The sequence below is a fragment of the Syzygium oleosum genome, unplaced genomic scaffold (assembly GCF_021117445.2).
Source record: "Syzygium oleosum isolate NSW1041296 unplaced genomic scaffold, Sole_v2.1 Sole_v2.03, whole genome shotgun sequence".
Taxonomy (NCBI): domain Eukaryota; kingdom Viridiplantae; phylum Streptophyta; class Magnoliopsida; order Myrtales; family Myrtaceae; genus Syzygium; species Syzygium oleosum.
In genome coordinates, this window is record NW_026607487.1 from 16,840,399 (window position 1) to 16,856,076 (window position 15,678).

Here is a 15,678-nt window from a genome sequence, read left to right on the forward strand (position 1 = left end):
ATAGCGTGCTCCAGGATCTTCCACGTCTTGTCGGCGTACTTGGGATCCACCGCCACCTTGTGCTTGAACGCCTCTATCTGGAAGTTCCTCTTCATCTGCGGATTGCTCATCTCACCCGCCCGGAAACTCGACGATCACGACCTGAAAACGGAAGCCTCTGCGCTGATCCCGGCCAAAGCAAGGAGAAAACCAGACCCAATTGCGAGATTCGGACGACGAGTACAATTGAACAGAGGATTCGATTGGGGAATGCCGCAGAAGAGAGAGCGAGAGAAGGAACGAAAGAGAAGCTTTTTGGTGAGTTCGTGTTTCCTGAGAGAGATGATTTCAAACAGGGTCGCGTTATTCCCACCTCGGTTTGACTTAGACACTTTCGAAAGCAGTGTTTTTACCGTTTTGCCCCCTCCATCTTCCTCTGATCAGATTTTCCTGCCTTGTTTTTAATTATTATTTATTCATTTTTCCTGTCCTTACGGGTCCCATCCCATGCATGCTCCTCCTCCTCCTTCTTCCTCTTCTTTTCTGCCTTCACGGACAAAGGAAGCTAGCTAGCTTTGTAGCTCTCCCACTTGCATTCACATTCATTTTCTTCTTCTCCTGTTCATGCTCAGGAACGGGTCCCGCGTCCCTTCTCCTTTCCTTTCCTTTCCTTTCCTTTCTCTGTTCTCTTTATTCTCTTCCTCATCGTCATCGTCTCCATCCTCGTCCTCGTCACGTGCGGGAGGGACGTCCTCGTCACGCACCGCCTGCACGATCAACTGGCGATCCGGGTGGCTGGCGCCTAAGCTCATCGAGCGGTTCAGGCAACTTGCGGAGTTGGTTTCCCGTAGCTGGTGGTGTAGGGAAAATGGTAGAAATGTTGTTTTTGGGAGTGTCAAAGCCTAAACTTGAGTGGGAATAGAGCGGCCTTCGAATAAATGAAGGATTCTCGGCATCTTGACTCGCTTTCTTTCGATCAAATAACTTGCAAGGAAAGGCATTGGTGCACGTAAACATTGTAAATGCACGGCGTGATATGTCCATTTGAGTGTCATTAGATGTGCAACCTGCGATGCCCATATTATTCACTTTTTCTTTTCTTGGTCAAAACGATTGCTTTTGTTTCATATTAAGTAGTGTTCTTGGGACAACAAAGTTGAGCCTATGAACAAAGGATAGCCCAAAAGGTTGGGAGTGGATTAGAAAACCAGTTACCAGGAAAGGCGTTAGATCTCTGGGCCTTGACGGCCCAATCTGCCAACCGATTGGGCTCGCGGTAATGATGGATGACTTGAACTTCAAGGAAATGGGGCAGATGCGATGTGCACTCTTCAAGGGGAAATTTCAAATAAAGATCTGAAATAGTGTCATTTTCTCAAAAGAGGGTCCAGAGCGGACATTATTTCAAAAGAAGGGCCTAAAATGGCCAATCGGTCTCAAATAAGGGCTTGAGCTTGCCAGCTTGCCAAATGTTCCCCGGCCGGCAAGCAAGTGATATTTCCGGTGACCCGAATAGGGACACTTTTGTCCAAAAAAAATTAAATAAAAAATTATAATTCCTAAAAATTAAAAAAAAAACCCAAATTACTTCATTTCCTTTTCTTCCCATTTTCTTTGTTTTCACTAAGGGTATGCAAAATGGACGGTTCGAACTGGGAACCGCTCGGACCAGATCGGCAGGTTTGGTTCGGTTCCCAGGATTGTCAGTCCGGTTCCCAGTTCCCCTTATCGTTGCACAATAATGACTCTTCATTTATTGTCGTTTCCATCAATATGTTGAGATTTGTGATCCTCTCATTGTGGTGGGAAAAAAAATAAAAAAAAAGTTACCGATTCCATTGGATCGAACTAGACCATCGGTCGGTCTGTTCCCGGTCCTAGGACCAACCGATATGATCTCCAATTCCCAAAATTGGGAACCTGTCCTCCCGGTCCGGTTTCCGGTTCCACCTTAAAATCGGACCCGACCAACCGGAAACCGGACCAGGAACCAATCACCCTTAGTTTTCACATTCAGAGTTTTCTATGCTGATTTGATGGGATTTCTCCTCTAAAATAGGAAAACTTAGTTCCTTCTCGAAACTTATCAAACCCACCGAAATAAATAACTAAATAAATAAGATCTCAAGGGGGAGAAACAGAAACAGAGAGGCTGATCAGAGCATTTTTAAAGTCTCTCCTTTTCTGGGCTTTGTGAAGAAGAAGAAGAAGATAGTTTGAGATCACGATAAAAAGGTACCTCTCGACTCCACAGCTCAAAACGGCAGCGTCTCCGTTGACTCGGGTCACGCCCCGTTTGCATGAGCTCGGCTACAAGCAGGAGCTCAAGCGCGAACTCTCGTAACACTCTCGTTCTTGTGTATCTTCGTACTTTCTTCTGGGTTTTGGCATGGATTGGGTCTTTCACTAGGTGTTTGAAAGAGTATGAATCTGAATTTGATCGCATACTCATTGGTGTGGAGATTTGTATTATATTTATAGTATGTACATGAGTGGGAGAATCACAATTGAAAATATTTTACAAAAGATAAGAATCTACAATATTAGTACAGATTGTAAAAGATTTGCTCTATCAATGAGATTGGCACAAATTGTAGAAGATTGACGTTATCAATGTGATTGGCACAGATTACGGAATATTGCTCTATCATGGGAGATTTGCTCTATCACACCCCCTCCAGTGAAACGGTGGCGGAGTCACAGTGAGCTTGTCGCGTAAAATAAGAAATCGGGATATGAATAACGGTTTTGTCATGACATCAGCCGTTTGCACCTAAGTAGGAATGAAGCGAACTTCCAACTGCTTCTTGTTGATTAAATCACGAACAAAATGATAGTCAATTTCCACGTGCTTGGTTCGTGCATGGAAGATGGGATTTACGGCCAGATAGATTGCCCCTACATTATCACAAAGAACAAGAGGTGACCGATGGAGAGTGAATCGAAGATCTTGGAGGAGTTGTAATAGCCATAATAATTCAGAGACTGCATTAGCCACCCCTTTGTATTCTCATTCAGTGCTAGACCAAGCAACAATTGGTTGCTTTTTAGAACTCCAGGAAACCAAGTTGGGACCAAAATAAATGCAATAGCCACTAGTAGACTTTCGGTCGTCAGGGTAGCCAGTCCAGTCAGCATCTGTAAACGCAGTGAAGGTTAGTTGGCGCATAGGCCGTAAGGTAATCCCATGATGAATAGCAGCTTTGAGATAGCGCAAAATTCATTTGACAGCTGACCAATGATCGATAGTTGGACAATGCATAAATTGACACACTTTATTAACAGCAAATGATAGATCTGGCCTGGTAAGGGTGAGCTGTTGCAATACCCCAACTGTGCTCCGATATGTGGAGGCAGCGGTCAGTGGTTCACCACTTTGCTTCGACAACTTAGAAGCTAAGGGAGCCATAGGTGATGAGCCAGGTTTTGCATTGGCCATGCCTGTGCGAGTGAGAAGAGCAGTGGCATACTTGGATTGAGTGAGGGGCAGCCCAGTAGAGGATCTATGGGCTTCAATGCCAAGAAAGTATGATAGATTTCCCAAATCAGTGATTACAAACTCAGTGCCAAGTTGAGTGATTAATTCGGTGATGGAGGAGGTAGAGCTCCCGGTAATAATAATATCGTCAACATAAATGAGAAGAAGTAGAATGTGGTTAGATTTATGTTGAATGAATAATGAAGGGTCAGTAGTGGAGGCCACAAATCTGATAGATAATAAATATGAGTTTAGTCGAGAAAACCAGGCCCTTGGAGCTTGTTTTAGCCCATATAGAGCTTTTCGAAGACGAAATACATGGCCAGGATAACGTGAATCAACAAATCCTTAGGGCTGCTTCATGTAGACTTCTTCTTTAATGGTGCGATGGAGAAATGCATTCTTGATATCCAATTGGCATAGAGACCAGTTATATGTAACAGCTAACGAGAGAACAACTCGAATCGTTGTCGGTTTGATAACTGGACTGAAAGTTTCATCATAATCCAAGCTAGACTGTTGAGTAAAGCCCTTCGCAACGAGTCGTGCTTTGTATCTATCAATGGAGCCATCAGCCTTGGTTTTTAGGCAATAAATCCACTTGTAGTTGACCATATTCATGGAAGGGTGATGAGGAATCAGTTCCCAAGTGCCATTTTAAATGAGAGCATTCAATTCACTAGCCATAGCTTGTTACCAGTTAGGGTCTTTGTTTGCAACGGAAAAACAAGTGGGTTCACGTGGTGTCAAGCTTGAGTGAAAACAAGAATGCGGTGGGTGCTTAGTGGAGAGAAAAGTCTTTGGTTTACGGATGTTATTTTTTAGACAAGTGGCCATTGGATGGGTAGAAGTTGGTGGTTGAGTATGAGAAGATGGTAAGGGTGGAGCTTCTGGAGAAGATGATTCACATTGAATTGTGGAAGTGGATGATTGTTGAAGTTGTGATGAGGAGTTGCCCATAATATTCGACGAACTCAATAGAATTGATGTAGTAGTGGACATCCCCTGAAGTTGTGGGGCTTAATAGAGGAATGACCAATGCAAACAAGGGCACTTGGCGATGGTGAGGACAATTGACCAGAGTATGATTTAGCAAATGGGAACAAGTGCTCCTGGAAAACCACATGGCGAGAGATATATATTTGGCCAGTGCTACGATGCAACAACGATAGCGACGGTGATGAGGAGAATAACCAATGAAGATACATTGCATTGTTCTGTCATCAAGTTTATGGCGAGTATAAGGGCACTTTCAAGGATAGCATGCACATCCAAAAACACGCAATTGTAGATAATCAGATTTTTGGCCAAATAATTTTTCATAAGGAGACAATCCACCCAACACTGTTGTAGGCATGCGGTTAATTAGAAAGACCGCAGTGAGGAAATCATCAGTCCAATATAGACGAGGAACATAAGTTCGGGTAAGCAATGTGATGCCAGTTTCAACAACGTGACAGTGTTTGCGCTCAGCCCGTCCATTTGTTCTGGCGTGTGCGGGCATGAGAGACGGTGTAGGATGCCATGAAGACGAAGATAACGATTAAATTTCTTAAACTCACAACCTCCATCGGTTTGAAGGGTCTTGATTTTATAGTTGAAATATTTTTTCACTTGGAATTTAAAATGCACAAAAGTTGAGAGAGCATCAGATTTCACAGTAAGTGAAAAAAGCCATGTGTATCCACCGTAAGCATCAATAAAAATGATGTAATAACGAAAACCATTAATTGACGTAACGGGAGATGGTCCCCATAGATCAGAATAAAGCATTTTCAAAGGAGCATTACAAGTGGTTAATGATCTAGTAAAGGGAAGACGACGTGACTTACCCAAGTGACATGATTCACAAAATCTAGATGAGGAAGAAGCAAATATCCGCAGGCCATGCTTTGAAATAATTGAAGAAGTGATGCGAGCAATCAGATGACCCAAGCGCTCATGCCAAATAGAAGCAGAAACTCGTTCACCAATGAAGCAGGATGAAGCTGGCGATGATTTATTTGACTGCAGAGAATCCTTATTGGTGGTACATGCATTATTAAGACAATAGAGTCCATTCTTATTTTGGCCTTTGAGCAGGAGGTTCCCCGAGGATCGATCCTTGACACAACAGAAAGTAGGATGAAATTCAAATACCACATCATTGTCCTTGGTAAATTGAGAAACAGATAATAGATTCTTCTTGACAGATGGAACATGCTAAACAATTCGTAGATTAAAAGAACAGGTAGGAGAATGTAAGATGGAAGAACCAATATGTCATATTTGCAAACCTGACCCATTTGTCGTGCGGATTTGATCGGTGCCAGAATAGTCATTCCGAATGTTCAAATTTGCCATATCAGCCGTAAGATGATGAGTGGCACCAAAGTCTGGGTGCCAATATGGATCAAACGACTCACCAGTTGAAGAGGCATACATCGCAGATGGAGAGTTGGTATTGGCTTTATAGCCAGGATTAAATCGCTGGCAGCATTGGAGAGCCAAGTGACCTATACAACTACGCACCTGATAGATGATGCGAGAATGAGAATAAGCTCCAAAATTGCAATCACAACCTTGGCCACGACCTCGTCCTCGACCATTGGAGGGAGTGTTCAAGGCATCAGATGTTTTGACTGCAGCATTCACAATTGAAGAAGACTCTATTGGAGATTCGGAAGTGCGACTTTGAAGAATAACTTCCTGATTGTAAAGAAGGCCAAGGAAGTCATCAAGAGGTAGTGGATCGAGACGAGATGTAATTGAGGTAACGAATGCATCATACTTCGAACCCAGGCCACCAAGGATGCTGAGAATTAATTGGGAATCAAAGATGGGATAAGCAGCCGCAGAAAGATGGTATGCAATGTTTTTGGCTTTTTGAACAAAGGCTTCCATCAAAAGAGAGCCCTTCTTTAGAGATCGAAGCCGATATTCTAATTGCATTATGCAAGCTTGAGATTGAGGAGCATAAAGTTTCTCAAGCGAAGTCCACACATCATGAGAAGTCTCAAGATCGACAATGTGTGAGAAAATTGATTCAGTAAGAGTGGAGAGGATGCAGCAGAGGATGAGCTTATCTTGATAATGTCATGCAGTATGATTTGGGTTTTCGGTCACAGTATTATCAGTAGTAGTAATAGTGGGTGTTGGACAAGGATACTAACCATCCACAAAGCAAAGATACCCATGAAGACGAAATAAAGGAAGAAATTGTGCTCGTCACAGAAGGTAGTTGTTGCGATCTAGCTTGATTTTGAGAACATGAGATATATTACCGAGCACAAAGGGTGGTTGGGAGGGGGCAAACAAGGATGTAGAGTCAGCAGTGGTGGCAACGGTAATGGAGTTGGAGGATATGGAGGAAGAAGAAGACATTGTAATGAAGAATAGAAACAAGATTGTAAAAAATATATTAGAAGCTCTGATATCATGAAAGAGTATGAATCTGAATTTGATCGTACACTCATCGGTATGGAGATTTGTATTATATTTATAGTATGTACATGAGCGGGAGAATCACAATTGAAAAGATTTTACAAAAGGTAAGAATCTACAATATTAGTACAGATTATAAAAGATTTGCTCTATCAACGGGATTGGCACAGATTGCAGAAGATTGAGTTATCAACGTGATTGGCATGGATTACGGAATATTGCTCTATCATGAGAGATTTGCTCTATTAGTGTTCTTCACCGAGGCGCTTGGGTCATTTGGTTTTGTTGGGATAAGTTTTTGTCGCAGGGCGATATCGTATTTTGTGTTGTCGTTCTTGATTATATCGGTGCTCACTGGCATAACTACACTTTGCAACAATGGTCTCCGATACGGTGGGACGGTCTCGATGGTTCGCGGTGGTTCCTTGTTGGTGTTTTCACCATGTTTGCCGGGTCATCCATGGCCCCGTGGTGGGGATCGAAGATGGGAAGGAAAAGAAATAAGTAATTTGTTTTTAGGAATTGTAGTCTTTTTATTTAAATTTTTTTTGGACACAATTGTCCCTATTCCGGTCGCCGGAAATATTACTTGCTTGCTGGCCGGCGAGTTCAGATCCTTATTCAAGATTGATTGGCCAGTTCATGCCTTTATTTAAAATAATGTTTGGGTCATCTTAAGAGAAAATGATTTCACTTTTTGCTCTTATTTAGAATTTTTCCGCTCTTCAAAAATGGCCCGCAACTACCACCTAGGCTGAACAGAACCCGCAAGAAAGCCCGTAAGTGATAAACTATCAGTTTCCAAGCACACTTGCAGATCATTTCTAGCTTCGAAGTACTTCAACGACTCTTGCAAACTTGGGGATCCAGTGTGAATTACAGAGGAAGCTCGAACACAACGTGCAAAGCCATTGACCAAGCTTCCTAAAGAATCACGACAAATACTTGCTATTGCACCTTCCATCGTCCCTCCAACGAATGATCCATCGAAAATTTATCTTCAGGGAGCCTCTCGTCGGTGGACTCCATGCTGTCGATAAGTTACCTCGTTCATCACCTGAAGTTCTCAATTTTGGATGCCTTTTATGAAGAATCTGATTTTGGGCAAGGGTTGTCTCAACAATTATAACAATTATCTAGGGGTGAGTATGGTTTCAGGGTAAAATCTGGAGCCTAGAACTGGACCCCAAGGTATTCACAAAAAATTGAGGAATCTGTTTCAACGAATAGGTTCTAGGAATAAGTTTTTGTATTTTTCTTGGTTTATATTTTCGCGTAATTCTGCGATATTTCATACTGATGATGAGTATATAATCTAGAACCACCGATTTGAGTTTCCATTTTATGATTGAGACTTTTAGTTTCTTAATGTTTTATAATCTTCGTGTGTCTATATATAAGTTGTGGTTAGTGGATTGTAACAATAAATGGTAGTCATTAAAGGTTATGATTCACTACAATCGTTCAATTAATAATACAAGTGTAACTTGGGTAGACCCTAGAATGCATGACATGGTAAGTTCTAAGTTTCAAGATATGTAAAGTAGGTTTCAGGTTCCAAAAAATGAGGAACTCGTTCTAACGGGTAGGTTCTAGGTTCCAAGTGGAACCTATATATAACCTGGAACCACTCACCCTTACAATTATCACCGGATCCGGGTGCTGAAGGTGGAAGACAAAATTGTTTCTTGCTTTCCATAAATTCCAAAGGATACCCGCAATTACTTCCAGGGAAGGTAAGTTCAAGTTGGGTCTTTAAAATTGAAACAACCATTCCTCTATTCTGGTGATTTCACTGATCTAGATTTGGATCTGTATTCTGGAGTTTGACCACATTTCCTTTGTCCAGCGACGCTGAAGGAATGTGTGCTCTGTTGTTTCCGAGAATTTTTGGCAAAGCGGGCAAATTGATTCATGTATGACTTTTCGTTTATACAGATTTGCTCTTGTAGGCAGAGCATTTTGGCACATAGTCCACATAAAAACTCTTATCTTTGGGTACGTATTTAGTTTCCATATTCATGTCCATGGAGTCCTAGAAGTCTGGCAAGAATATGAAGCTTGATTGACATTCTGTTGCTGCTCTGTATCGCGGATTCGACTATACCCACTCTTCACTGAGTAGTATCCTGATTTGCTGTCAGTCCATCTCTAGCTATCCTTCTCGGAGTTCATACTTAAGTGAATAGCAAGTATTGCATCTAGAGTCTGTTCATCGAATAAACTCCGTAGATTTTCTCTTTCCACATCCTATTCTCCTTATTAATGAAGTCGGCCACTCTGTGAGGTTCATCATGATTTGATGGCCCTCCTAAACTTCTTTTTTTTAGCCATCTATCTTTACATATGTGGACATTCTCTCCAATACCAACTGACCACCTTAGTTCGTAAGTAATAGCTTCTCTGCCTACAATTAAGCTTTGCCATCCCCAAGAAGGACGGGAGCCCTTTCCTACGTGCCAAAAATTGCCTTGGGGAAAATAAAATCCCTTTTAACACCTGACTCCATATAGCTAAAGGGGTCTTTGCTAATCTGCATGCATGTTTCCCCAACATTAACTTATTAAAAGAAATTAAGTCCTCGAAACCTAACCCGCCATTGTCTTTTCTCGTTTTTAGCACTTCCCATCTTGCCCGGTGTCTACCTGATTTGGATTCACTATTTTTCCACCAAAAGGAAACCATTCTCTTTTTCATAGCCTTGTTGACACATAAATTTTGGTGACCCTATTCATTGTTTAGGGGTCGAGATCGATCTCTAAACAAAACATATTGATAAATTACATATGCATATTGGGAGAGTTGTTATTTAGTAGTACTAAGCCCACATAAACTTCATTATAATTGGACTGAGTTAAGCAAGTATGCTCTGAGCTTAATTGGATTATCTAGACTAAGCTCAAGAGAATACAAAATTCAGCAAAGCATATAGCAGCCGAAAATTTCACATGTGGGATGCACATGAGGGAAGTCAAATTAGGAAAGATTGTGTTCTTTAATTGAAGAATAATAAAGCATATTGAGCTCAAAATTTTGGTTATTGGATGGGGAATGCAAGAGATATTTTATTTTCCTACCTTGAATATATCACATAATTTTTTTGTTTCAATTTAGAAAATGGATATCTCAAGACAAGCTCTAATCTTTGCCTATGTAAGCACCTTGTTCTCATGAAATTATTAAAGTTGTGCACAAAGGGGGTTGGCAATACACAATAGGAAAGAAAAAGGATACAAGAGTGCACAAAGAAAAAAACATACACACACTGAGCTCTCTCTCTCCCGCCGCCCCAAAAAAATCTAGCACACTATTGGCTCGCGCTCAAATTTTGTGGAGAGTTTGGTAAGACATTATTCTTGAGTTTGTCTGGTGGAGATTGTAAAATAATATTTGAAAATATGTCTTTGAAGGAGAAAATCAGACTGGTTGGATTGCTAGAGAGTCCAAAGCGCGGTTGTGCGAAAATGGTGAGTATGTGTTACCTCTTCGACATCTACTTCTTCAATTGAGCATCAAAGATCGAGAAATTTCCTTGTAATGTCCACAGTCCCTGACGTTGTTGTTCGCCACCTCTTGCTGATTGCCACCATGGATACCCTTTAACCAGTTGCCATTCAAAGTTGGGGTCTCAATTGAGGTAAATTCCTTAAAACGATTCTCAATTACAATATTCAATTTCCTAAATTGTGACTATTAACTTGATTTTGTGAAGATTTTAGGTGTATCATAAATAGGAAATTTCCTCTTTCCAGTCGCGCATATAATTAGTCTTTCGATCTTTAAGACCTAATATCGGATCCCCAATTACCTTTGTTTCTGATTTTGGATGTGGTGAGTATTTAATGTGGGTTTATATACTACATGTCATTTATTTAGGAAACATTTTTTTTGTGAAAATGCTTATTGCAATGCATTTAGGATAGATTGCATCCACTTAATTTCCTAATTTAGAATTACATATTTAGAAACCATGTAGTAAATTAGGAAATTACTCAATTTATATTAGGATTTAATATAAATATTTCCTAATTTAAATTAAGTCATTATATACTTTAAGGAGTTTCCTATTCTAGTTTTACAAGAAAATTACAAAAATAACATGCTTATCTCGTATAGAATTAGTTTTATAAATTTCATGTCACTAAGTCCTCACATGCTTTAGAGCCATGTCATAATATCCACGTCATCATATCCATTCCTGAAATCCACGTCATAATATTCATATCATTTAGCGAATATATACTTAGACTCATGTAAATTAGATTGCATGTCATGTTAGATTAGTTCATAATTTTCTTGCCCGTCATTAGAGTTAGGTCACATATAATTTGCATTTAAGTTCATGTCACATGTCATTAGCTTAGATTATAATTTATATAAACGTAACTTAGATTAACATTGCATCTCTTGCACTGCATATGGTTTAATCTTTTATAAAAAGAAGAAAAACAAAAAGAATTGAATGTCATTGCATTTAGAAATTATGTTTAGGTCATGCATACATTTTTTTAATTAACATTTTGCAAAAAATTTGGGGCATTATTATAACTCTGTTCGTGCCCCGGAAAATATTTTCCGGTGTTCGGGGGGCGGAAAACGTTTTCCGTAGGAAATTATTTTCCTTCCCCCCCTCACAAAATAGCCTAAGTCTGTGGAAAATGACTTCCGCTTCTCAAAAGCGGAAGTCATTTTCCACAGCTTCTTCTTCTTCTTCTTCTTCTTCTTCACTATTTTTTTTTCTTTATTTTCGTTCTTCTCTTTCCTCAGCGCTGTGGCCGGCGACCGGCCAATGGCGAGGCCCGAGCTCACCGGCCTCAGGCGACCTCGGCCTCGCCGCCGTCTGGCGAGGTCGGGCGAGTCTCGAGCCTCGCCCGAGGTCGGCGAGCTCCAACCTTGCCAGATCCGGCGACCTGGGCGAGGCTCGAGGTCGCCGGATCTGCTGATGCTTTGATTCTTTTGTTTTCTGGTGTTGCTGTTCATGGGGGAGAGAGAGAGAGAGAGGGGAATCGTGGGTTCTTCTTCTTCTTCGTATTCTGTTGTTGCTGTTCGTGGGTTCTTCTTCTTCTTGTTCGTGGGCGAGGCTCCTCGGGCTGCTTGATCGCCAGCGGCGACTTGGGCCTCGCTAGATCCAGCGACCTTGAGCCTTGCCCTAGGTCGCCAGACATCATTGAGGCTTCGGCAACCTCGGGCGAGGCTCGAGCCTCGCCCAGGTCGCCGGATTTGGCGAGGTCGGACTCGCCGGCCTTGCTGGATCAAGCGAGGCAGAGCATCGCCACAGGCCGGCGAGGCTCGACCTCGCCGGAATCTGGCAAGCTCGAGCCTCGCTGGCCTGGGGCGATGCTCGAGCTCGCCTCCGGCCGGTCGCCGGCTGCAGTCGTCGCCGGCGACCTGCCGGAGAAGAAGCAAAAGAAAAAGAAAAAAAAAGAAAAAATTAAAAGTATTAAAAGTATTGCAAGAAGGAAAATCATTTCTATACCGAACAACGGAAAATATTTTCCGAGACTTTTTTAGATTTTAGCCGAACATCGGAAAATGAAGTCATTTTCCAGGAAAATTACTTCCCGGAAAACATTTTCCAAAAATACCACATTTTCCGCCAAACGAACGGAGCCTTAATGCATTAAGGTTTTTGCCCTATTTCTGGTAATTTATTTATTGATTTAATTTATTGAGTGTTAAATTCTTGATTGCGCACCTGCATGATCATTTCTTACATATTAGTGGTTTAACTTAAAATTGACCAAGACTACTTGCAAAATATTTTTCAAATAAAGAGAAAATGTACCGAAAAGTCGTTAAATTTATCTAGTGTAACCAAGTCCTCGATTTCATGATATCTTTAATTTGCAGAAGTAAAATATTCTCCATATTTTACTTGGGTTTTCAATCGACCAATAATAAATTAGTAGCGGCTCCTAAATGAATTAAAATTTGCATGTTTAATTAATTAAATCAAAACCCCAAAGTTGCGATTGGTATGAGTTTGGGAAAGTTCGCACTAAGTGTTTACTTAGTAATAAATTGTCTTTCCCTTGGTGGTTCACCTCTAGAAAGGTGGTGACAATCTTTACAAATGGAAATTGGGATTTTGAGTATAAACATTGCATATTGGGCTGGGCTTACTCGACTGTATTAAAAATCTATTTCTTCTATTAACCACAATCTGATGGAATACCCAGGTATTTTCTTGTCTTCTCTCTCTCTCTGGGGCTCTTAATTTATGGGCCATATTTCATCTGAGAGATTGTCGACAACCAGTGCTGAAAAAATTCCATATTTGTTAAGATTCATGGCTTAGCTTGTAGCAAGACCGTATTGATTCAAACAACGGCTAGCTTCTAACACTCTTTCATCTTCCCATCAAGAAAGAAGATAGTGTCATATGCAAACAGAAGATTAGACAAATTTGTGCAATGTCTATTCAATTTGATTCATGTAATGCTTCCTTCTTCCACTGCTTTGTTGAGGAGACTAGATAAAAAAATCCGCCGTACTTCTTGAAAGTTGGAAGAAAAAAGACGAAGATTCACCGTTAAACTTCACCCTCAAAGAGACAGAGGTTCCAACCCAAAAAGAAAGGAGACAGGTGACACAATACATAATTAATGAAACCTGTTTCGTATGGAAACCCATCTTTAACATACAAGCCCTCAAAAAATCACATTACATCCTGTCAGAAGCCTTATGCATATCCAATTTCAGCACTACCTGGAATTTTTACTTTCTTTTTGTAACCCTCAACTGATGCAACACCTTCTGAACAATCAAGATGTTATCTTGAATCAGTCTACCACTCACCAAGGTACTTTGTTTTAAAGCAATCAACTTGGGAAGCCAAGGTTCAAGGCGATTAACCATCACCTTGTAAATAATCTTGTTATAAAAGTTGCATAAAATTGATTGGTCTGAATTGGGTCAAGCCTTTTGGGCTTGGCACTTTTAGAATAAGGGAGATATAAGATCTATTTATACTGGGATAAAAGATACCTGAATCAAAGAAGCTTTTCACCATATTGAATACATCTTGCTGGATTTCATCCCAGCAATGATGATAAATATCGTCCTCGAGTCCATTTGGTCCTGGAGTCTCTATTGCTCCCAATTGAAACACCGCCTCATTTACTTCCTCCATAGACACTTTAGCTATCAAAATGATTTACATCATCCAAAACCAAGCTAGGGCATTGATCTAGGACTGATTGAAAATTTCTTGCCCCGACTAAGTCATATAGGGATTGAAAATAATCCATATTGTTAACTTGATTAATAGTGTTTGAGTCTTAAATGGGCCCAATCCCAATCCTTGAATAAGAACACTTAATTATTTAAGAAAAGCACATTTGTGTTAAGAAAAAAGTATATCTATTGAAACGGTCTATTATTATTATTGTTGTTGTTGTTACTGCTACTTATTCTTTAGGTAGTAAGAGAGTAAATCAACTTTAAGTACGAGATGATATTGTTCTTGCGCGGAACGTTGGTTCAATGAATTTAAGGCTAGTGAGAGTAACAACTTAAGCAGGCTTGTCGCGGAAGCTACTCCTGCGAAATGCCATTTGATCGATGGAGGAGCAAGATTTGTGTATACACTGTCAATAGCAGAATGGATGTTCTAATGAGGAGATTAATTTTGATTAAAGTCAGGACATAGTACATTCTTTGAGAGGTTTCCACACATTTTTAGACATAGTTTCCTATAGAGGAAATCTTGTTTTTGTACTTAACAACCTAATAAGTGAAACGGGTCAATTTCTTCGTTAGGGAAGGAATTGATTATGGGTTGTTGGTATTGAAAGCTGGGTAATTCACAATTGTCACCTCTCTGTCCATTTCCATTATTGATGCAACCAGGTCTTCCCATATTGAAACCTAAGCGACTCTCTCTCTCTCTCTCTCCAAAGTATGGTGTTTTTATTATAGTTCGAATCCAAAAGAAATTTGAAAATCCTACACTGTATGACGACGACCTATTCTTGACCCGATGGAGATGGTGGGCTCATGAAGATGCTGTATGCATATTATATAATCATAGATAATGCACATAGAATATACAAATATTTGCATTTACAAGATCTTTTTCCACTTACATTATTGATGAAGACAGCCGTTTTGGTACGCCATTCACATCATAATCATGATCGCCATATCTTGATAACAAGTTCCATGATGGGGACACCAAATTCCTATTTGAGTATCCAACCCTATCTGAGGTAATTGACCTGTGGTTTCTTCACTTTCCCAATTTCATGGCCCCCCAACTTAATTCTTCATATCACAATAGACTAAAGTCTTGAGATTTCTTTCTACATCATCTTAATGTGGATCGTTTTGTCATAAAGGTTTGATTTATCTTTACACGACGACAATGGAGTGTTTCGTTGTCAATCCCATCGTCCTTGATTTGAACTTTGATATTATTATTGTTGTTTTGTTATCGGTTCATAGTTGTTGTGTCGAGGCTGTCATGATCTAGCAACTCTTTTGGCTATTGCTCCGAGATCAGACATGGATATCCATGAAGTTTTTATATGACAAAACCCATGTTAAATCAGAGGTGATGGCGAAGAGTGCCAAAAGAGTTTGAACATTCAGATACACTTGTTCTTCAACATTTAAAGAAATGTCGTGGAAGATGCCATGGCTCTTTGGAGTGACTGGTTGTTTTCAAGGCCAATAAGTACTAATCATTTTGCCACGTGGAGTCGTTTTTGGCTAGCTAATCAATGGTGGGCCGTACGTACGTGTATGCGGATCATCCCGCTCTTATACACGAGACGCTTCTTCGTGTTATGTTTAGG